Source organism: Strix uralensis, chromosome Z (genome assembly GCF_047716275.1).
Source record: "Strix uralensis isolate ZFMK-TIS-50842 chromosome Z, bStrUra1, whole genome shotgun sequence".
Classification (NCBI taxonomy): Eukaryota; Metazoa; Chordata; class Aves; order Strigiformes; family Strigidae; genus Strix; species Strix uralensis.
Window position 1 is genome coordinate 89,008,405 of NC_134012.1, and position 23,955 is coordinate 89,032,359.

Sequence of the window (23,955 nt, forward strand, 5' to 3'; positions counted from 1 at the left end):
TGGGGAGAGATTCTTTGTCAGGGAGTGTAGGGATAGCACAAGGGGTAATGGTTTTAAGCTGAAAGAGGGTAGATTTAGATTAGATATAAGGAAGAAATTCTTCACTGTGAGGGTGGTGAGACACTGGAACAGGTTGCCCAGAGAAGCTGTGGCTGCCCCCTCCCTGGCAGTGTTCAAGGCCAGGTTGGACGGGGCTTTGAGCAACCTGGTCTAGTGGAAGGTGTCCCTCTGCCCATGGCAGAGGGGTTGGAACTAGATGATCTTTGAGGTCCCTTCCAACCCAAACCATTCTGTGATTCTGTGTTATTCATTCTAATGTGACAGAACTGTTCCTGATGGTAATATGTTAGTGATATTCCAGGGTAACAAAGGCAGTGTCTTATGAATTAACAAAGTAATATACTGTCATTTATGTTTCTGTGTTTAACTGACTGGATCAGCCTTTAGAGGTAATGTCTGCTTTTGGTCAAGCAGTAGTCTGCTTGACTGTCACAAAAGTTAAAAAATGAAAAAGTGCATGGGGAAAGAAAGCATTTCCTTCATTACATTTTTGTTCTTTGTGTGAGAAGATATAACAATCATTGTTTTCTCTAAAGGCCTTAACTCTTATTTTGTGTGTTATGCTTTGTTATCTCATTTCTGTTGTAGCCAGCTCTTTAGCAAGGGTAGAAAAAACAAGTCAGTGTCATCTCCTGTTTACATTATGCATTGTCAAAGAGCAATTGCTCTTGTTAGAAGTGAAATACAGAATTAAAAAGGAAGGTGAGTTAATTCTTGGTTTTGGTGCTACACAGGCTTTGGGGAATACTCAGTGCATAAATAAATTTTAAAAGTGGTAAGTTGACTCTTCCCCCTTTTCAAGTCCTCAAGTACTTCATGCTGTTCAGTTTGATGGCAGAAGTCTGGTGCACCCACATATCACAGATAGCCCAGAGTAATGCCTTTTGGGATCATTTTAAAGCAAAACAGTTTCAATTTACAGTTCACATTTAATTGTAGAAATGAATTCTATTTTACAGATTAAATACCATGATCATTTTGTATTGTCAGCCCTAGCTTTGTACCCACTGAGCTGGGGCTTAACTGATGAAGAGTTGCCTGCCATATCTTGTAGGCACTGGTTTTCAGAATCAAATATTTTAACCTTGTGGGCTGAAAGTTGTCATGCAGAACGTCTGCTTTTGTTTGCTTGAGCTCTGATTCTTTTTGTTTTTTGAACTTAATCTTAGACAACTGAGTCATTTCTAAGATGTATACTTGGGAAACCCTTTGTGTGCCCAGGCTAAAATGTAGTGGTGATTTTTGCTTGGAAAAGTTGAACTACCCTGGTGCTTTCAAGTCAGTGCATGAAGTTGGGTGATGATAATAGTAACCTTTTAGTTAGAACTAACCTGTCTGTCAGGTAAGGAATATAAAGACTAGTTGTACAGGCAAAATCAAAAGGGAGGAATCAGTGTGGGAGGGAATAGACAGAGGATGGTTACCTCCTGTTCAGTCTTTTTCAAGCTTTTTTTAAATTCAAGGACTGTGTCACGTCTTGGAAGAAGACCTGTGCAGCATGCCCACCACATTTACTGTGGCAACAACCACATGAACCTCCAGGCTCCAACCTGCTTGCTGTGTGTCTCATCTGTCTCATCTACATACAGTAATACTTTAGCATCAGTTACATTCCTGTGCTCTTGCAATGATTATATTAAATAGTTTATAATTTGCAGTGTCCTTAGCAGTTTCAGATATTTGGGTAAAAATCATTGTGATAAATGATGTAAATTAAAACTTAGGTTTGTGCTGTACGCTTCCACTGCTGCTTAGGCAACTGCCAGATGACTCAGTCATTAGCTGCATGCAAAACTGAGTGCTAATCTTGAAAGCAGCATTACAATACTGTATGTTGGAAGCTGCTGTCTTACTGTATCATTTGAAATCTATGTGAGAAGTGGCAAAAATGATAAATGAAAAGTGTCCCTGAGCTTTATAAATAACTTCTCTAATCATTTGTGCCTGTAGGAGAGGAACCTAAGGATTTGGGGATTTCTTTTGTTTTTCTAAATAGGTTATCTTAGAAACTTGACAGTGCTCTGAGATATAATTCAAGAGAGAAGGAATTATCCTCCCTTCTACAGAATAAGAAAAGATCTCTTCCAGTTTCTTTCTGATTTCATGCAGTCTGCCACAAGGTATTGGGTTTTTTGTGATCTGCAGAATGGAGTTTTGTGAAGTTTTTCAATGAAAATGCTGTGATGTAATAGAGCCCTTCCTGACTCAGTGCTTCAGAATGGACTGATATGATACAAATAGATAGACTTCTTTTTCTTGGACTGGTGAGGTGGTCAGGCTGCTGTCATTTAGAAGGAGGGTAATTGAGTTTATTGAGACTGCAAGCCAGTGATTGCTGCAGTAGGCTGTAATATATAACTAAGGAAAGAAAGGTTTAGGGTATAAAACAGATTTCTGAGAATACTGCATTGGAGCGTTAGTTATATAAAAATTGTTATATGCTTTACCCTCATTTTGGCATTGAAAATATTTGATAGATGAGTTCCACACGGATCAGAAGTTAGGATTAGTTTGAGTTGTACATGGACCTCCAACTCCTTATTTGTAGAGGAGTTATAAATCTTATAACTGAAAATTTTGTATTTGGAACAACTTTGGATTGGAGCTGTGATGGGATAAGGCTGGGGTGGGAGGAAGGAGACAGAGGCCAGGTGCTGTGTGAAATGAATAGAGGGGTGAGGGGAGCTGAAGAAGCAGAATCATCTGTGCAAAACTGTTTTTAAGTCTTTTGAATGATGGCTTGGTGGCATAATTCATTTAACAGGTGACTAGAATGCCATTAAGCTGTTTCAGACAATAGTTACCTGTTACTCTTCCTAAGGATTATGTCTGAGTGCAGGATTTTATTCTATCTTGGTCTTGCTTTTTGATTATTAACTTGATAGTGCCAGAGGATTTTCTTCAATTTTTCTGTCTGCAAGTGTACAGCATAAACTGTTAGTCTTGGCTTTTGACAGTGAAGTCCTTTGTTTAACCACTTGGAAGTGGGAGGGGAATAAAGCTCAGAACACTATTTTATACTCAAAGGATGGCCTATCTTTTTTTGGAAGAACATTGTGGCCAATGTAATCTTGCTGACAAACCCCTAGTACATGCTGTGTAGCTTCCATATTTTTTAAAGAATGATGCTGACATTTTTCCATATTTGTTTATGCTGTATTTGACCACATCAATTACTATTCAGCTTAATTTGCTTGGTTTCTGCAAAACACAGAGACTATTCTTAGGATGGTAAATTCACACATTTAATTGTAGTAACTGAGATTAATTCAATGTAGAGTCGAGAGCATCTTTCTCCCTGTATCCCTCTACTTTCCACGAACAGGTTGTACTAACCTGTTTAAAAGATGCTTGCCATGAAAAAAGAGCAAATAGGTACATTCAGTCAGAATGACCTGTATTTTAAAGCAGGAACAACAAAACAAAGATTTGCAGGAGTACATGGAGTATTTTTAATCTCTGGAACAGTTTGCATGATCTGAAAACAGTGAGTGCCTGCTTGCCGAGACAGCAGAAGATGTAGCATTTCAGGGGTGTGGTACACCCCTGGGAAACAAAGACATGATAGCTGGTTTGTTCTAGCAGTGAATGAAACAATTGCTGCTAACTGGTATCAAGAGATTTTTCCAGCCCCCAAACAAGCTCATGGAATGAAAGCAGAAGATGCTAACTTTCTTTTAGGTTTCATGAAGACTTTTTTTTCAGTTGCTCTCTGGAGTTTATGAAAAGCTAATCAGAAATAAGATACAGACTTTTTTCCATTGTCTTGTGCTTTCCTTCTCCAGAAAAAGAGCCCTCTTCTGTTTCTAAAATGTCTGGGTTCTGTGCTGGAGAGATAAGAATCCTTCAACTTTGAGTTTCTAGCATCTGACATACGAATTTAAGACTTCTGTGTTCATTTCACTTTGGTGTCAAAAATCCTGGTACTTCTAACAAATGGCCAGACGCAAATGTGTAGCCTGGCTAAGCAATGAAAAAGGATTCTGGGTTTCATTAATATACAGATGTTTAATAAATAAGTTTACTACTAGTTGAACTTCAGATTTTAAGGACACAGGATAAGGTTCTTGTCTCTTAACTTGAGTAGCCTAGCAGTTAAATACTTGAGCTTTAGCTAGTTCTGTTACAAGCTGTCTCCTTTTATAGTTAGTGGAATAGAACAGTCATTGTCAAAGGCTTATTCATCCTATCCTAAGATGTTGTCTTTGACTTTTGGGATGAATTGGCCTTGGGAGCTGCCTAGATTATAGTTTCAGGCAGTAGAAATATTGGTAGAGGAGAAAGGAATAAAATACTGTATTTTGTGCAATTCTTCCTCTCCAGAATGAGTGCAGAGTCAAAACTTTTTCCAAGTGGATCCAAAGTCTGTGCCGTACAGGGGCCAGAGAAAGCTCAGTGCTGGCAGAGTACTGTCACCTGCTTTCTCAATCCCTGATTGTTTTCTCATCTTCTTTTTCCCACTGGAATTTAACCTTCTGTGTTTCCCTAGCTCCTACTAACTGAAACAAGGTGCTTTCCATAAGTACCTATGTTGTGCAGGAGGTAAGGGAGAAAAATGTGGAAACAGGAGACTGTTGTTATAATGTGATGATGGTACCAAAAGGTATCAGAAATGTGATATGCTTCCTCACTCAATAATTTTTAAAGTTCTGTTGCAAGCCATTTTCCAAATAATATGAGTCAAAACTATAAGGAGGGAAAAACCTGCTTCACTGTGTTTCAGTGGAGTCTTTCTGTTCAGTCCTTGTGCCACTGGAAAGAAATAGTGTTTGCTCCACCATGCTTGCTTACTGCACTTGCTTTCCTGTAGTTTAAAGGGTAGACTGTGATCTCTTCCATGTCTTAAGTTTGCTTAACCACTCATGAGATTGAGGAGGCTCACTCTGGAGCCAGACTGAATTTAGTTCAGCATTTCTAACCATGTACTGTTGTAGAGAAATATATTCTGCTCTTGCTCTGTGCCTACAGCTTTCCTTATCAAACTGTGTGTGATGCTATTGCACTTTTCGACTGTTGCCATCAGTTGGGTCAACAAAAGCTTTTGTAATGTAAATGTTAAATTGCTGCAGTATTGATTCGGAGAGCAAGAGCAAGCTTTAAAATTAAACTGTTACATGTCACATGTCATCCCTTTGTATTTTGTAGGATAACAGTAGCCTTGAACAATTGTAAACCATATTTCCACAGTTGAAATAGAAAACCCAGAAAACTAAGCTGTGTTTAGGAAACATTTTTGTTGCAGGAGTTCGGAAATTTGCTCAGAACACTTGACCCCTTAATAGAGTAGTATTGGCAAAGCTGTTTGCCTTCAGTGTGGTTAGTGCGAGATTTCTTAGTCATACTGAACTCTCTGTGAACTTTCTAAAAAGAAACTACAATTACCTTATTATTTCTGGGCAGATCACAGATTTCTAATTCTTCTGAGAAGTGCTGGACTTGTGCTGTGGGACTAATGCGCTGATACTGGCTCAGTGTTCAGAATTAGTTTTTTCCAAAGTCTGCATGTCCTTGATGAGCCTCTGTCAGCCTCCTATCATACATGACCCACTTTAAACAGGTGTCTGAGCAGTTTTTCTGCATGGAACGCAGTGTCCTTGCAGTTTGTCCACTCCTTGCTTGGGGCTGGTGTTCTTCACTCTTCATGTCCCAGTATCTGCCTGAGCTTGGAGGCATTGTATGTACTTGGAGAGACTCCTCTGGATGAAATGTACTTAAAAGGATATCGTAACACACCCGTCAGCACAGATTTTAGCTTTATGGTTAGTTGGGAACAAGGAGAATGGTGTAATTTAGGAGATTATAAGATTATTTTTCTAGCCACCGCTACTTCAGCCATCTTGTAGAGAACTGTAAGAGCTCTCCTTTTTAGGGAGAAGTGGGGCCATATCTGGACTTACCGCGCAGCACACACAACTACTCAGTAACATGTGCACAGATCTGGTGCACAAATCCTATTCTGCGCTCCTGATTATCTGCTGAGTATAGAAGTTCTCAACTGCAGTGATGGGTCTTGTGGGGAACATTCTCATAATGAATTTCTGGCAGTATTGAGTATAGCAGACGCAATTTCACTGGACAGCAGTCTGCAACAGGCATCTTTTGGAGTCCAGGATGTCATTTCTGACACAGGTCTTTGAACTGTTTTTGCTTTTGGTCACTGGAAACAAAGATCTGCCTCAACACAGGTTTAGTGACTTGCTGGACTTGCTAGCTGTATTTGATTTGTTGTGAAAGACTTCTAGTAGGGTGAGGTTTGTTCCTCAGTTTCACAGTGCTTATGTAAAGGCTACCTGTTGCAGGGCATCTTTGCAAATCATACCTCTTTACTGTGTACTGTTTCTGAACTGTCCTGAAAAAAACTATATGTAAATAACAGACCAGAGGGACACTGTTCACTTAAAGATCATATAGAATTACACATTTTTTTTTCTAGAAAAAGTTGTCCAACAGAAGTAGGTAGCCACCTTTATGCAAAAAGAAGTGGCCAGAAGATTGCTATGTTAAAAGGTATAGCAAAAGTTTTTAGTTGATGCCCTTAAATACTGCACTTGTGTGAAGACTTTGTGAACCATTTGTTGCATGTCCAGGTTTCCGTATGAAAAAGCATAAAAGATAATATTGGGTTTTTGCCATGATCTTTTTACACTGCATGCTTTTCTTCTCTTGCAAATATTCAACATAAACTTACTTCAACAAACAACATGTAATCAGGTGGCTTAGCTGAAAAAACTACGTATTCCTGCCCTCTTAAAACAACTAATGATGAAGTCTTTCTGCACATAAATTAGACTGTTAAATTAGAGAAAGTCTCTTCTAAACCATTCTAATCAGTCTGAAGAAATACTGCCCAAAAATTAATGTTTGTTCAAAGTAGAAGGTCCAAAGCCTTGATGTCCTTTATTAATTTATTTTTTAAAAAAATGCTCTAATCCCATGCAGTCTCTGATTTGTATTCATTTTTAGAAAAGTCTTGTCTAGTATTTTGCACAGCAGCAAAACAGTGTTTGAGCTGAAGCTGCAGAGAGATAGTTTTTTGTATTTTAAATACTTTTTAAACACAACTAAAACACAGCCTCAGTCTGTCTTCCATTGTGCCAAAGTTAGAATAAGCAGCAAGTTTCTTGCCTGCCTGAGGTCTCAAACAAGCTGAATGAAGTTCCTTCCCCTCTGCACCGTTGTCAGTTCAGTTTCCAATCTGGATTCCCCTCAGCTCTGTGGAGGTTTGGATTTTAATCAAAGTCTTCTTTCAGTGATGCAATTTTAACAAGGGATAATTCCTGACATTATCTGTATTATTTCTCTGACATTGTCCAGGTAAAATATTCACTAAACCACTCTCTGCTTTATGGTATTTTCTTTTCAGCAATCCCAGTTGTATCCATTGCCCACTGTGAGGTACTTCTGTCAGTTAGGCGTTCCTCAGAGTAGATGGAAGGGCATGAGAGGGATGAAATTTCATCTGCCAGGGAGGTAACAGGGAAGAAGGGCAGTAAAGGAAAGGATTTTCCTGCAAAGCCTGGACTAATAACATTGGCAGGCAGCTGAAAGTTGTCCGAGCAGAGATAACTTTAAGACTGGGGAATGGATTACTGAACAGCCCCTTTCCCAGTTGATGGATGTAACCTGGTTTTATCCATCATTTTCCATTTTGGGGATATTTTTCTCTCCTTAAGCTATAATTAATCATACTGTTTATGATGTGTGTGAACTGGATGTTTCCTTCAGGCAAATCTGTCTGTATTTTTCTCTCTGGTCCCATGCATTTACATACCTTTATAATTTCAATGCTACCTGGAGAGAAGAGGAACTAGGGACTTTCTGCAAATGAAAACTGAGATTGTCATTCAGAAAATAACAGGCTGAGTCTGTTGACAGGGATTTGCTTGATTCTCTTTCTACAGGAGTGCAAATTTCAAAGCTCAAACCCAGTTATAAGCAAACACTTTCAAACTTCCTGGCATTTTAGTGAGGGAGCCCCAGTAGCTCCTGTCTGTGAAGGATTCTGACAGTTTTCTGTAGACAGTGAACAACAGAGAGTCCAGTTAATTATAGCTGGTGTTACTGGTGAACCTTCACCCTATGCATGACAAAAATGGAAGTGAATTAATGGGATTCTGACATCTAACAGGTTATAATGCCCCTGACAACAAGTCTCTGCTAGGAAACCAAATTCAAAGGAAAAAGTCACTCTCAAAACTCTGGCTAAAGCTGGAAACATCCTTTAGCCTCGCAGTGGTACTCATGAAGAGCTGAGAATGGCACCCGTCACCCCAAGGTGGTGTTACCTAACAAGATTGGTCATGTGGTGTGTCTGATGGCAGGAGTCCTTAACCTCTCACATGCAAAGATGCTGTTGACTGCCTCCCCTGAGACATCTCAATGTCATTTGTGCTGTCCCTCCCCTTGCTCCTTCTAGCAGTTTACAGACGTCTTTGTCAGCTCTTCCCATTTGCAGGACAGAGTAGCTGGGTGATGGGCTGTCCCTGCTCTGCTGTTTCAATGGCTATTGTCTGTGCATGGGTGCCTCTTCAGGGGCTTAATCGGGCAAAATGAAAACTTGTGTCCTGAGTTGGAGCAGGATAACCTCCACGGTCATCTTTCAAAATGTCGTGGAGCAGGAAAATGTTGTTATCAGGACCTGCTTCTAAGAATACAAAACATGAAAAGCAGTATGTGTCTGAGATTTTCAAGATGTCTTATTAGCACAACTCATTTTGGTAACATAAAGGGGGCCTACAGGAAACATGAGGAAGGGCTCTTCGTCAGGGAGTGTAGGGATAGGATGAGGGGTAATGGTTTTAAACTGAAAGAGGGTAGATTCAGACTAGATGTAAGGAAGAAATTCTTTACTGTGAGGGTGGTGAGACACTGGCACAGGTTGCCCAGAGAAGCTGTGGCTGCCCCCTCCCTGGAAGTGTTCAAGGCCAGGTTGGACGGGGCTTTGAGCAACCTGGTCTAGTGGAAGGTGTCCCTGCCCATGGCAGGGGGTTGGAACTAGATGATCTTTAAGGTCCTTTCCAACCCAAACTGTTCCATGATTCTATGAACTCTCAGACTGACCATACCCTTTTTGGGTCCAGGCTCAGGGGTAGTCCTCACCTGTAAGAGCTGCTCTTGCACTGCTGATATTTGCTGTGGAAGCACAGCAGGGTTGGGGCTGAGGCTTTGAAGGCTGTATTGCTTACTAACGTCATCTGAAATACGAGATATTTGGCCGCAGCCAAGGACAAGGAGGCCCCTCAAAGTGCAAGCATGTGTTTTTTCCTTTGAGCATACTAGTGGGATTGGTATATTTTAAATACAGTGGAGAAATGGAATGGAAAAAACAACAGCTGGTCCAGAGAAAGGCCAAATAAGCTCTGCTGTATAAGCCCAGAGATAAGGTTATAACACATTACAGCATTTCTTCAAGATATCATATCAAACAAAAAGAAATCATATCAAATGAAAGAATAGCATTTTGTTTCAAGATTAATTCTAGACTGTCTTTCTTTTCTTTCCCTTAGTAATCAGAATTTAAACCAAACTAATTAGAAGGCATAGTTTAGCTACCACTTCAAAGACCTATTCTGTGAGTAGCCATTTGTCTTTAACAACCCAGCCATTATACATTAATTTAGTTGGGGTAATTTATATTTCTTAAACTGTCTTTTGAACATTTAAAACTGAGATTTTTTTTTTAAACAATTCAAGTTTCTGGAATTATGGGTGAACTGTAATGGCTATTTTCCATGTATAACAAACTGCTCTGCAAGGAATGTTCACTTGCTGATGGATGGTACATTCATGAGAACTTGTCCTTCATGTCCGTGGCATGCCTCTGGCATAAAGGTATTCAGACAGGTGAATGAAGATTGGGAGGTGGGGTAAATGAGGCACAAAATTTCACTGACTTGACACCCATCACCTAGCACTGTCCACTACCCCATCTCGCTTTCAAATTTCATCGCATATAGTATTTTAGGGAAGTATCTGTTTGTTTTGGGTGTTTTTAAGAATGGCTGATCAGCAAAGGATCCAGCCATTCTATCCAGCTTTCACTCTTGCTCCCCCATAATGGCTTATGCTCATGCTGTTCCTCAGAGTCCCTTCATAATGAAAATAAGTCTTAATAGCTTTGAGTCATGGCTGGAAAAAGTACTATTTTCTCCGTAATTGTAGAGGAAGGAAGGAGGGGAAAAAACCAGTTGAAATTTAAACGCTGTAAATGTAATGTTGCAAGGAAGACAGGACTTGTGCAGTCCATTACAATAGCAGATTAGTTCTGTTATGAAATCAATGACATTACCTGTTTGTTTGCTCTGTTAGTTCAGATAAATGTTTTCTGAATATTACTATCTACTGGTGTCTTCAGACTGATTTGTCATTTCTAGGCTTTTATGTAGGAAAACTCAATGGTAGCAGGTGAAACAGTTAGAGATGCTTCTGGATTTTCTTGTAGGCTAGGGTTTTGCTATGGAAACTGGTTTGGTACTGCCATATTTCCGAGAGATCTGGAGATCCCGAGATGAGAGCGGGACAGGCACAGTGGTAGCCTGGAAGGTGTGAAGCAGAACTGTCAGCTAAGGTGTGTTGGATTACACTTCATTTTGGAAGCACAGGTCAGCTTTATTTGCTCTCTAATCACACTACGTGATCCAGCACAGTATGGTTTATATGCCCTTGCAGGGGAAGGTGCAGAGGCACTTGTTCCTTCTAGATCTGGAAAACTTCCTGAGCTTACAGTTAGTTACTATATCACTGCTTGGCTCCAGAAAACAGGGGGTAGAGCTGTGCATCTTGGGTGTAGAAGTGGCTCATTGGGCTGCAAAAGCTGCTGTGGGTGGAGGGCACTGTGAGCGCTGCTAAGCTGGCTGTGCCAATATGGGGCTTTTAGCATAGACTCATCTTTCACTATTTTTGGGTGGGTCTGGCACCTTGACTTCAATTCTGTGGTGTCTCAGCCTGTCTGCTGTGCCATGTCCAGTATGCTGCAATAATTTCTGGTTTGTCCTGTGTAAACCTACCTTTAGCTGAGTAGGTACAGTTTGTAGAATGACAGCATTGAAGAATTCCTGTAAATGGCAATAGCACATAAAATAGCTAATACAAATACCAAATTGGGGTTTCGCCTTTGCTTTACTAATAGCCAGTAGGGTTTTGGAGTATTCGTAAAGCACTGATTACCATTTTACTTTTTAGCTTTAAAACCCCTTTCTAGTCCTGTTAGTGCACACTACCTATTAACTCTGAGAAACTATTATGGGGAAAAAAACGGTGAAAAGGAATGTTTATATCCATAAGCTAAATAAAATGTTGAAACGCAGTGCTAAAACAAAGCCTGGCAGTTCATATAAGGAACACTAATGGACCTTCAGCTCCTTGGATGATTGAAAAACTTTTGTTTAAAAGTTACAAGGGGTACTCCAAATACTTTATATTTGGTTTTAGAGTATTTTTCTTCCACCTCCTTCTTCTTCTGTGTGTTTTGCTAAAAAATTGTGTGATGTTTTCTTTGATGTGGCTACTGCGTACAGCAGGAGGATACCGTCTGGTCAGTTTTGGAAAAGATGGGATTCTGTCTTCTACGTTAATAGACCTAAGCTAAGATGTAGAAAAAAAGGAAAGTGTAATCTAGATTATTTTTTTAGTATTCTCCCGTCCTTTTCTATTATAAATCAGAATTTCAAGGGAGCTAAGAGACAGTTTTTCAACTATTGGCTATAAGACCAGGAAATTCTTGTTGTCAGTGCTCAGTGAAATAATCCTGTGTATATTTTAATGGATGCTTCATTAATTTTTATAAGTAAATGCATCCACAAACATTTTTACTTAGATAATTAGGACCTGGAGTCAAATTATTTCTTAACCAGTCAGTTCTTCAAATACTGAGACAAAGATCTGTCTAGAACCATTTATTTATTTATTTTTTAATTTTACCTGTTTTATATTTAGACAAGAAATCATCTGTTTCTGTCTAGTGCTTTATAATTCAACTGTCATGTTACAGCTGGAGAACTCTCTCAAATCCAGTCTTGAAAAAGACATTTTTAGCTGATTTCTTGACTTATTTTCACATATGGAAAAGTTAAAGTAGGTAAATCTATCTTCTTGAAATCTAACCAAGGTTTTTGTTGTGATAGTGACAAAGAATAAGAGGATGCCAGTTGGGGTGGTTTCAACTAAGTTCCCATGTGTATGGGTATTCAGTAACCTTTCTGTTGATGTCTTGAAAGAGATTATTTGCAACATGTCACAGTTTAAGCTGTACATTTTAAAAGCTGAACTAGAAACTATTATTTCTTAGAAATGTGAACATATTTGAGTAACTGAGTGATAAAAATACCCTGAAAATACTAATCCAGTGCCAGAATGTGTAGCAAAAACGTGACATTGTAAACGTATAGAATAGCCACAATGATGAACATAAATAGACATCCTCTTTAATAACTTTGCTTGAAAAATTTTGTTTAAAAGATGCCAGTGGTATTCTGTCCACTATATGTTCAGTTTTATAGTATTACTTTTTATCTGTAAGGTGAATGCTGAGCTGGCGTTTACTCTTGTAGTGTAACACTGTAGATATTAATGGCAACCGCTATTCCTACACAATGACACCGTGTTTGTGCTAATAAGTGAATTACTCCAGTATTCTTTGGCATTGCCGCAAAGTAGCACAGAACCATCTGTGTGCATATATTACATTTTCTCAGCCTCTTGAACAGAGTGGCCTGATCCTGACTACTGAGAGGGATTCCTGGCCTGTGTCCACTGCTGTGCCATGCTCAGGAATTGATTTGAGAGCATGCTTGTTGACCCTCACTGAGGCTATGCTGGGAACTGTCCACTCTGATAAAGTAGCCAAACATGTTCCAGTGCCTGGGTGTATTTGTTCCCTGACTATATTTAACTTGCTGGAGTATGCAAAGCCTGATGGGGCAAGTCCTTATGGTATTTTTTTGGTGAGAAGAAGAGGACTTGAGAGGATGGAGTGCCATTTTGCTCCATCAAGCTTCAGGAATGGCATTATATATCCATTGTACACAAAGAGCACATCAACTGGAGAGGAACCAAGGTGGTGGATGCTCTGTGCCCTGGCAGAGCATCTCCCTTGGGACAGTGAGGCTGCTGAGCTGTGCTGACAAGTATGTCTTAGAAATGCAAGGACGCTACAGAAAGCCAAAGGCGTCAGTCAGTGTTTTATAGCTAAAGGTCAAGCAGGGATAAGAGTTTCTCATCATTCCAAAATAGAAAAGTCAAATAGAAGTGTATGAGGATTGCTTCCCCATAGGGAAATATGGAAGTAAGTTTTCAGAAGTGATTTCTGCTTGCGGCTGCTGAGGTATGACCAGGGTATTGCTTTTGTACAAAAAGTTGTGGTTCACTGGTCAAGCTGGAAAATAAGTGGGGTTTGAGTGTAAGAGAAAAATTACACCCATGTTAGGTTGTGCTCTGAAACATGATTTTGTTGTGATGAAAAACAAAAGGAAAAACAGAAGTTATTTCAGGTTTAAAACCATTTTACTCAGGCGCAAATACAGCATTTTTAATTTCTAGTGTGAAATGAAACATTTTTAACTTTCACATTCTTCAGCCTGTTTTAAGTAAACAGAACTGTATTCAGGCTGAAAATGGTTGCATAATTTTAAAAAAAGTCTCACTTTGAAAGCATTGAAGTGAAACGTTTGACTTTTACAGTGTACCTTTGACAATTAATTTAAAAGTATCAGCATTAATTTGGGGATAGTTTCAGTTGACTTGAATCTACGTTTTTGGTGACAAAAGTAGCAGACTGAAAATTTTCTTGCAGTTCTGGACATATTGATGTGTCAGAACAGCACTTTCTCAATCACTTGGTTGTACAGTCATAGAGGCAACCAGTTAAACGTTGTAGTAATGTCAGAAATGAATGCTGTAATAATATTTTGATGAATACTCTCCATGCTAACTCATAGCAAGTCAAGAATGCTGGTTGCTACTAACTGCTGTTACAGAATAGTGTTTCTGAGCCCTTTTTTAGTTGCAGGTTTGGATTTGGGTGAGAAAAAAATTAGAATTTTGTACAGTTTTCATTTATGTCCAGGTAAAAATTGGCTAAACTTTCAGTGATCACTTGTGGCTCTTCTTTTGTTGGCTTGCTCATATGTGTAGAAAAGTTAATTTTTTTGAACTGTCTTATAGATGCTTCATGGATCATCAGTGGTCAGGAAACACTGCTACAGAATATTTCAGTCAGTCTGTAACTTGAGGGGGTCAACTTTAATAGTTAAGACTAGTTAAATAACAAATAAGAGCTATACTGGATGCCACTGCTAAGTTTAACCTCTTGGCACCTTTTTCCCAATCCGTTACCACACAAATACTATCAGTTTTTTTTCTCTTTTTACCAGGGAGTGAATGAATCAAATACTAGAATTATAAAGAGGTGAAATGTAATGTCTTTTAAGGTACTTGTGGTGGTTTAGCCCTTGCCGGGGTCTGAGACCACGCGGCCGCTGCCCCTCCTCCACAAAGGGAGTGAAATACAAAGCCCCAGGGCTGAGATAAGGAGAGGTTTAATACAACAGTGCAACAGCAACACAACAAACAACAACAATAACAATAACAGTAATAACAGTGAACAGAGGAAGATATCTACCAATACAGCAGTGAGAACAGAGCGATGGCATAACACACGTGTTAACTGACTGTCCTGCGCTGCCACGCTTTGGCACCAGGACATGACGTCAGCATGGTATATGAATAACCCGGCTGGAGCTTCCCCCCACTGCTGGGGAAACTTAACCCTATCCTAGCTAAACCAGGACAGTACTATAAAAAATAATCTCTATGTATAAAAACAGTGTCTATATATGTCTATAAGGTATAGGCCCAGTGTACTGGTAATACTGCCCAAGTGCAAAAAACTGCAAAGTTACTGTTTCTAGTAATAATAGCTGAGATGGAAAGAACTGCCATTGACTTCCAGAAGTCAATGGAGATAATGAAGGGCAAATTTGCTCAGTGTTTTTTACATACAGTGTGTTTTGGAAGCTGAAGAGAGTCAATTATTACGAATATTGTTAAGTTTCTGTTTCTTTACTGAGCCTATTTAGACTTTGAGCCCTTCCCATGACAGAAAACTTTATACAGAGAACATGAAACTCTTGTTTAACTGCAAGAGGCTGTCCCAGAGCAGTTACTCAGTAGCTGTTAGGTTTTCTGTAGAGACTCAATATATGTAGTTGTTCCTTCATGGTACCCAGTAGAGTGTCTGGAGGCAAGGATACATGCTGTGGGCTTGGGACAGTCTGGAAAGATAAAGAGCTAATAACTGTTGGTGACCTAAGTAGTTTTGACACAGTATAGAGGACCTGTTTCAGTCCCTAAATGTTTTTGGAGTCTGTTCTGTCCTCAGCCAGCCCATGTATAGATAAGTGGGCCCTGTCCCAGTATGTAATTGATGTGATTCATTCCACAGTGCACCTAGGTTGTGGCAGATTTCAGCTCAAGCTTTTGACGTGGAGTCATACACTGAATTCCTGTATTTTGTACCGTTCATGTCACAAATACAGCTGACAAAATCTGCCACTTGCAAAGCAGTTAATGCTCCCCTCCACTGAAAAATCTCTCCATGATTCAACATTTTAGCCAGGAGAATATGAATAGTTAATTCACAAGGTTGAAGAACGTCTGACAGGCACAACTGTCTGCTTGCTGGTTTTGACTCAGAGGTATCTGGAGCTTCCTGGGGGATGAGCTGAGCAGTACTTTCTGAGCTGTCTTTGACCCAGAACAAGTCCAAGCAAAGTGGAGGTGGTGGAGCAGAGTGTCCTGACATCTGAGAGCGAGAGAGTTGGCCCTAAAATGGCATGAAGGGCTCAGGATCCCTGGACTTACTCATGGGAGTCACAGCTGAGCTGGAACCTTGCAGTGTATTCATCAAGGGGAGCTGGTTTGTGTTTCAGGAAGAGAAGAGGTGCAGTTAGGGCAAGAGGTGCAGAAGAATGCAAAGAGATCAGTCCAAGCAGGAGGACAGAGGTGGGTGACGTGAAATAGCTTTTCTTCATCAGCCATACTTTTCACAGACATTTACAAACCAAACTGCTGAGATTCAGTTTTTGTTAACTTGAAAGTTTCTTTCTGAGGGTGAAGCTAGGAGCTGGAGCAGGGTCACAGCCCACAGAGAGGCTGCATTCTGTTTTGGGACCACCCAACAGGCTGGGTAAACACTAGAGTGGTGGCATCTCGTGGCTGCTCTGTGCTGCCTGTGTGTGTTCGCCTCAGACTTCCTGTCCCTTCAGGAGAGGAGGCAGGAGCAGCTGGTCCCAGCTGGTTCTGTACTGATCATTTGCAAGCAGAGAGGGACATAAGTGACTGGTTTGGCTGTATTTACTGACAGGAAATTATGAGCTAGAGAGGAGTTCCTGCAGTGCACAGGTCAGCTCTTGGAGACCTAGAGGAGGCTTTTAAATCCACCTGACATTTCTGATTCTGCATGGAGGAGCATAAACAGGCAAAATAATGTTGGGTGTATTGGTTGTGTGGTGATGGTGATAGTACAGGGAGGATTTTATGAGGGTGTTTGTGTGGAGGGAGTCCTTCCACAGTTGTTGCAAAGCTGAAAAAGCCAATATGAGTATCTTGGGTGTATGGAGAAGCGGTCTGTCCTCTCCGGGGAGGTGCAGTGAGCTGAGCCAGACTTCAAGTGGGAAGAGAGGCCTCTTGTTTTCCATCGAGGGGAATCCCAAACCCTCCCCTTCTGCTCTGCAGCTGTTTATTCCTGGTGAAACCACAGGAGACTTATACCCTGGCTGGAGGATGGACCAGTGTGGAAGGAAGCACATGTTATGGACTGGAGGAGAGTGTTATGCTGACATACCTTCCTCCTTTGCTGCACTTCAGCTTGTGGTTCTGTTGGGGAACAGAACAAAATGTTTCTTCATTTTAGGACTTCGCTAGTTATCTGTACCATGCAGAATTCAGTATCTGGTAAAAGAGGAGCTGTGCAACATTTCTGAAGTAAAATGGTTGCACAGGGAAATGCACCAGTTTACTTATAATCCCTGAATCAAACGTGATTATTCTTAGTCATTCTTTCTTGAAGAGAGGACTGCTAATTTTTACAAGTTTTAGATTTAGTTAGTACTGTGAATTTAAATATACGTGTGTGTACATAAGCTGCCTAATGCTTTTGCCCAAGAGGTATGGCTGTCCCTGGTCCCTGTGATACAGCACCCAGTCTGCTGCTGGGTACACAGGCTTATTAAAGCCAGGAGATGGAGGCCTCTTTCAGCTGCCTCTTGAGTCGTTGTAGTGGCTGGTTGCAATCTGCACAGCTTGAAAACCACATTGCTCTCTTGTCCCAGCCACATGCAAAGAGCAAACCTTCCATTTGAATCACACACATACCCAAATCCTTGGAATTACAGGTAGTCCTTACCTGTCCTTTGCCTCTTCCATCATAATTTTGCTTTTTTCTGGCATCCTTCCTTGCACTGATACTCTCTGTCCACCATTCCTACATTCTCACCACCTCTTGGAGACTGGCATTAGGGCAGCCTGTTGTGGAAATCACTTAGGTAACTTTAAAGAACTAATGGGCACTCCAGAGACCTGTGCTGCGAATTTCTAGATCCTGCTTGTTCATAACTGTCTTCCCGTCTGTATGTCCAAGAAGCTCCACAAAACATGTATCCTGGAGTTTCAACACTTTCTTTCACTGCTGAATTCTGTAGTACCTGCACAAACTTACCTGCAGCATGCAAGCTTAGGGAATAGAATCATAGAATCATTTAGGTTGTAGAAGACCCTTAATGTCATCAAGTCCAACCAATAACCTAAAACTGCCAGGGCCACCACTAAACTATGTCCCTAAGCACCGCATCTACACGCCTTTTAAATACCTCCAGGGATGGTGACTCGACCACTTCCCTGGGCAACCTGTTCCAATGTTTGACAACGCTTTCAGTGAAGAAATTTTTCCCAATATCCAGTCTAAACCTCCCCTGGCACAACTTGAGGCCATTTCCTCTTGTCCTGTCGCTTGTTACCTGGGAGAAGAGATTGACACCCACATTTCTACAACCTCCTCTCAGGTAATTGTAGAGATCAGTACAGTCTCCCCTGAGCCTTCATTTCTCCAGACTAAACAACCCCAGTTCCCGCAGCTGCTCCTCATAAGACTTGTGCTCTAGAGCCTTCACCAGCTTCATTGCTCTTCTTTGGACACACTCCAGCACCTCATTATCTTTCTTGCAGTGAGTAAGATCCTTGTAGCCTTCTAGCATTATTCCTGACTTAAGCAGGTTAGTGACCTCTGATCACCAGCATATAACCAATTTGTTTTTTCTTATTATGTGAATGAATTTTATGGAACATTCATAGAAATTCTTGGAGTCTGATTCAAGTGTTTCCAGATACTATTTGGTTAACCTTGCTGGAAAGCAGATCAACGCTGACAATGCCCAGACAGCTACTTCAGGATGTCATTTAAAGTTATTTACATGCATTTTGTGCAAGCGAATTTTGATATAGATATGTTAAAAGAAGAAAAATTATCAATAAAGCCCATATGTTTAAATTCTCATTTGCGTGATAATGGGTCTGCAAAACTGCATTTCTCCATCATTCCTAGGTCAACAGTTCTAAAATTATTTAGTGAGAGACATTAAGACATAAATATAATTTATTGGGAATTTTTAATCTGCAAATTTGTTTTACAGTGAGATGTATTCTGTTTCAGAAGATACTTGTTTTTCATCAAATGAAAATAGAATTGTGCTGCAAATTAAATTGTTATCAGGTGCCATTTTATAAAGTGCTAGATTAATTCATAGAAAAGTCATTTTGTTCTTCTAATCCATCAAATCGTTTCACCAAAATAAGAGGAAACGACTGCTGAAGTTACCAAGTGAATGAACATGGAGAGTTCAAATGACATTGAGTAATGTACTTCTAGAACAGCATTTTATGCAGCTATAATTTTTTTTGTCCCTTATTGACTTGGGTTTAATCCCTAGGAAAAAAAAATAAGAACATTCAGATAGAACAAAAATTGTGCTTGCAAAATGTAGACAGCTTGAGGTGTAGCTGTTTCCCAAGACGCTGTTCTCTGCATACCTCCTGATGTTGGTGGCCCGGAACATGTATCATTCCATCTTTCCAGTGTAAATTGTAATGAGCGACAGACACACTCAGCAGCAGTATCTGATTAAGTGCATCAGTCAACACAGGTCCAATTTTAGCTTCATTCTGCCTTAGAGTGGTGTTACTCCACTGTTTGATACTTCATGTTTTTGACAGTAGGAATGTTAAACAAAGCTTGCAGAGTTGTAAGCTTTCTTTCTCTGTGGTTGTTTTTGTTGGGACTTGAGGGTTGTTAACTTGGGTAAGTATGTGATTAATAGCTGTAATAGTTTCCTGTGTGAACACTGCTTCACACTCGGAAAGCATTTGTGTGATTTAGCTTAGCCTGTTTTACAAATGCTTATAAAAAGAGCTGGTTTGGTTACCTGTTCTGTTTTAAATTTACATCCTTTCTTCCTTGTTTTACAACAGTTTTTCCATATAGCATGTGAGCCCTTACTCTCACATTGTCAGCATCCAGGCTTAGTTTTGTTAATGGATATTTGTAACCACGATTGTATGTATAAGAAGATTCTATGTGTACAAAATTTCTAGTGTATTTGGTTTCACTGAGCTTTTCTAGATAGCTGCCTTATTTATTTTAGCAGAGATAGAATAGGGGAAGGGGTTCACTTACTGTGTTTAAGTTTTGTAAATAATTAGTAAGTTCTTGCAGTAAATCAGTTATTAGAGTTACTCTCCTCCTTCAAGAGTGAAAGAGAAGGTCCCATCTTCTTTATGCAGACATGTAGCGTCTAGAGCACTGTCCTGGGAAATCCCAAGTCCTGTATTAGATCTAGCCCAAAGCTGATTGGATAATACTCACTTTTCAGAAAACTCTGTTGATTTCTTCTGCCTTACTATCCTTTTAATTCTTATTAACTGAGTCACTCCTCAGCCTTTCCTTTATTTAGTCTATGGTTGGACTTATGTATACTTTTTAGTGCTAGGTTAATGTTATTAATGATTTCATATGTTTATTCATCTCCCCTTGTACAATGACTCTGTTCAACAGAGAAGAACTCACCCCAAAACTATAGTGGTTTTGTTAATACTTAAACTAAAGGCACATCTTAGAATCAAGACAAAGTGAAAGTTATAGGAAAAATAATAATGTAGCAAGTTCTGAACAGTGTGGGATTTATTAGTCTAGCATCTCTAGTATTTTTCATACCTCATGTCTGGAGATGTAGCATTTTGACTGTGAATAATATAGAGTGGTAAAAATGAAAGAGCACTTGCGCAGAGAAAGGAGGTTAGGATCGACAGTGAAGACATAAATCAGTACTACTATATTTTGTCTGACAGCCTCCAGCTGTAGACTGCATTATCTTCTGGGAATTTCCAGACATTTTCACCTTGCTTCTTCAAAGTCCTGTGTATCTATCTCCAAAGGTGTTGAAAGGTGGCTGTGTACAGTTAGCACCTTGAGGTCCCCTTGTTTTGCACTGGATGCTGCACTCTTCCTTGAGCAACACCTGAAGGAAACAAAGGTGGAAAAAAAGTTTTTGATATGAAAATCTCACATACTGCCTTTATGTGAGGTGAGTCATATCTGTTCTTTACGAGCGTTTGGGGGGGGGGGGGGCGGGGAAGCAGAAATTAACGAAAAAACCCTAATCAAGTAACATTTTGAGTGGATGAGTTGTTCAAAGAACTAGTGAATAGTGAAACTATTATTTTTATTTCTTAAAGATTAGAAAGCTCTTTCTTAATAGGGATTGGCAAATTGCAATGTAGTTCTGTTATTACCTAATGAAAAACAAAATTGATTTGCTAAAAGAGAGAATATAACTTTTCTTACCTGCACAGAAGCCATGCAGCTTTGACCTGTACTGGAGAAGTTTGTGTAATACTGTTTTTTCATATATAGTTGAGACTTACAGTTAACTTAAAATCTTTACTTGTAGCTGAGAGTTAAGTGTCCTATATGTTGTTGAATTAGTCAAGTAGGATTTCTGTGGATGGTTTCAGGGGTCACTTTTATTTTTCACGATCTGGATTTTGATTTTAAAATCCAACCGTTTTGCTGAAACTCATCAGCCATTTGTAACTAGAGGTTGACAAAATGTTATCATCTACACTATTTCTCCTGGTTATGCAGCGATATGGCTGGATATTATATATGATTTATGGAACATTGTATGTGACTTGTTTGGCTGAATCAGGTTTTCTAATAAAACCTTCACATGTGCAAAATTATCTCCCACAATAGGTAGAAACTTCTGAGTATTACTGTTGAATTTCATGCAGTTTGTTAGTTGAATCTCTTACCAGTCTTCTTTTTATTTAGCCCTGGACTATCCTGGGTATACTTTCAGCACTACCTTCATTTCTGTTCCTAAGTACTCCAGCATTATACCCACCTGTGTTTTATCTCTTTCTCAGAAATACATGGAAACCCTCAGGATTCAGGTACCCCCTTTCTCACTTCTGCTACTTGTGGAGTGTGCTGTGCTCAGCAGTTATGATGGAAGAGTATGGGGAGGCATGCTTTTCTCAGACAGGACTGCTTGTTACTAGGCTGCAGACTATCCATCACTTCTTGGGTATTCCTGAACTGGTGGGCTCCTGGTTAAGATTTCCATTCCTGTACAACAAGGTGCCTTGGATTTCTCAGAAAATCTGAAATCACTTCCAACACTTTGCTAATTTAAGGTAAAAGCAAGCTGAAATAGTTTTACTTCAGAATGAAAAGCTTAACAGAGACAATCATCATTTGGAGAGACATAAAAGCAACAGAGCCATACTTTATAGCTGCCTGTGTGTTAGTGGAGCTCCGAAAGGTTCTCCCTCTCTGCTTCATCTAACTAAAAAAGCTGCCAGGAGACTCAACACAGCAGGGATCCAGTCCTTAGATGACACCCTTCCAGGTTAGATCCCTGCACTGGAGGGGATTGGTCACTGAGGAGGTAGTTTTGTCTGCAGAGTCCTCTTGCTACCTGACATTAATTTTCACAACCTTAATCTCTTTTGAGATTTTCCTCCAGTACATAGCCTCATACTAAGCCAGGACTCCAAACTTTTCCCTGACGGTTGTTCACTGTTGCAGTCTGTATGGCTTTAAACATTTTTACCTCCAGTGCTATCACCTGTCCAGACAATAAACAAAACTTGTTAGATGTGAATACAACGCCTGACAGCTGGTGTGATGTTTTATTTGGCCATAAACAAATCACTTAATCAGCAGTCTGAACAGAATTTTTTGTCAGATAGCTGTGGGGAAGGTTCTTCTCAGCACAAACCCCTTAAAAATGTAGATAACTGAGAACTGCGAAAAAAGAATGCTGAAAACCATGCAAATGTATGAGACGCTAATGGATGCAGCTCATAAATAGACTCTCATAGGGGTGACTTGTAGTAACTGAACAAAGACTGAGGAAGACAGCAGGACTGATGCTGCAGCCTGGGTTAGTGTGGTTAGCATAGAGGATATAACAGTGATAGTCCGTTTCCCTTCTCTTAAAACAAAATCCTCCAAACCCTAAACAAACAAAATCAAATAAGCAACCCACTTAATTTTCTTTGTCTTTACTCACAAATTATATTCTTCCATGTAGACATGAGGCAACTTTCCTTATTGACTTTTTACTAGCTGACATATCTACAGGACAGAGTCTCTTTGTGTGGGTGCACAGAATGACACTGACAAGTGATTTGGGTTGGTAATCACAAAAGAAATCAATATTCTTGGGCTTTATATTGTGACAGTGTGTGGATAGTAAAAAATTATAAGCTTACATGTTTATTGGAATGTATTTACATTTAGTCAAACTTCTTTTACATTCAGTTATTTTTTATGCTGTTTGTCTTGCCAAGCAAGAGAGATCTATTATACACATCATTAATAGTCAAATGGTGCCACATTTTGTAGACGCACAAGATGCCATGATACATTCTAGCTGCACTTAAGTCTTCTAAAGGGCAAACAGCACATTCATGACAGAGGCATAGTAAGATGTGCTGGTATGAACACAGGATTTGGGACCTAGCTGCCAGGTCATCCATTCTTTAAAGGAACAGTAACTGTCTGGGTTACTGTACCTCAACACTCAGTAGTGCTGGGAAGTAGAGGTAATCTGGTTGGCTGTGCCCTGCCACAGAGTAGTAGGGGTAATGCTGGACAGCCTGTAAACATTTTGAAGCAGGAGCTGTCTTTCTGGCTTGCAGATGTGCCCAGTCTGGAATAAGAACATCCTCTTCCATATGTGAGATGCCAAAGGACTACTGCAGTATCTGTAACAGCAACAAGCGCTCCTGATACTTCCTAGGACTCTGGGAATCCCACCACTGTAGAAGTGTTTCTCTGTCTTCTGAGTTGGAAAAATGCCACCACTTACTGTCAAACTGGCATCTCTCACTTCATTTTTGGGCTTAGGGGTATTTACATCCCTGATATTACCCTGGTGACACAGTCAGCTGGCATTCACAGCTAGAATGAGTGGAGAGTAATTGGCCTCACTGAGTGCAGTGAAAGGTTGCTAGTAACTCTGCAGAGCAAAGACCTCCTCCCAGAAGGCTTTAGATGCACAGATCCCAAAATTAGAGTGGAAACATTAAGTGTCTCTCCGGTCAGTCATTACTGACAGCATCGGAGGAGCCCACAGCCATCTGCGTGGCTGGTATTTAGATGACACCTACTGGTGAAGTGTCCCCTCTTTGGGGATATTTTCCAGGCACAGAACAAACCATTCATGGATGTGCTCAGCACTGGGCCATCCTACTGGGAGTAAGAGTTTCCTGTAGAGAAAGTGTATCCTTTATCTTAAACTATCAGCTGGTGTCATTAGAGAGTTTAGAGCCAAACTA

The 23,955-nt window shown here is 40.1% G+C and overlaps 1 protein-coding gene across 1 annotated transcript in view; it reads left to right on the forward strand.

Moving 5' to 3' along the window:
- Nucleotides 1–23,955, forward strand: part of ADAMTS12 (ADAM metallopeptidase with thrombospondin type 1 motif 12) — a 172,552-nt gene that overhangs the window by 67,717 nt on the left and 80,880 nt on the right. The window lies entirely within an intron of this gene.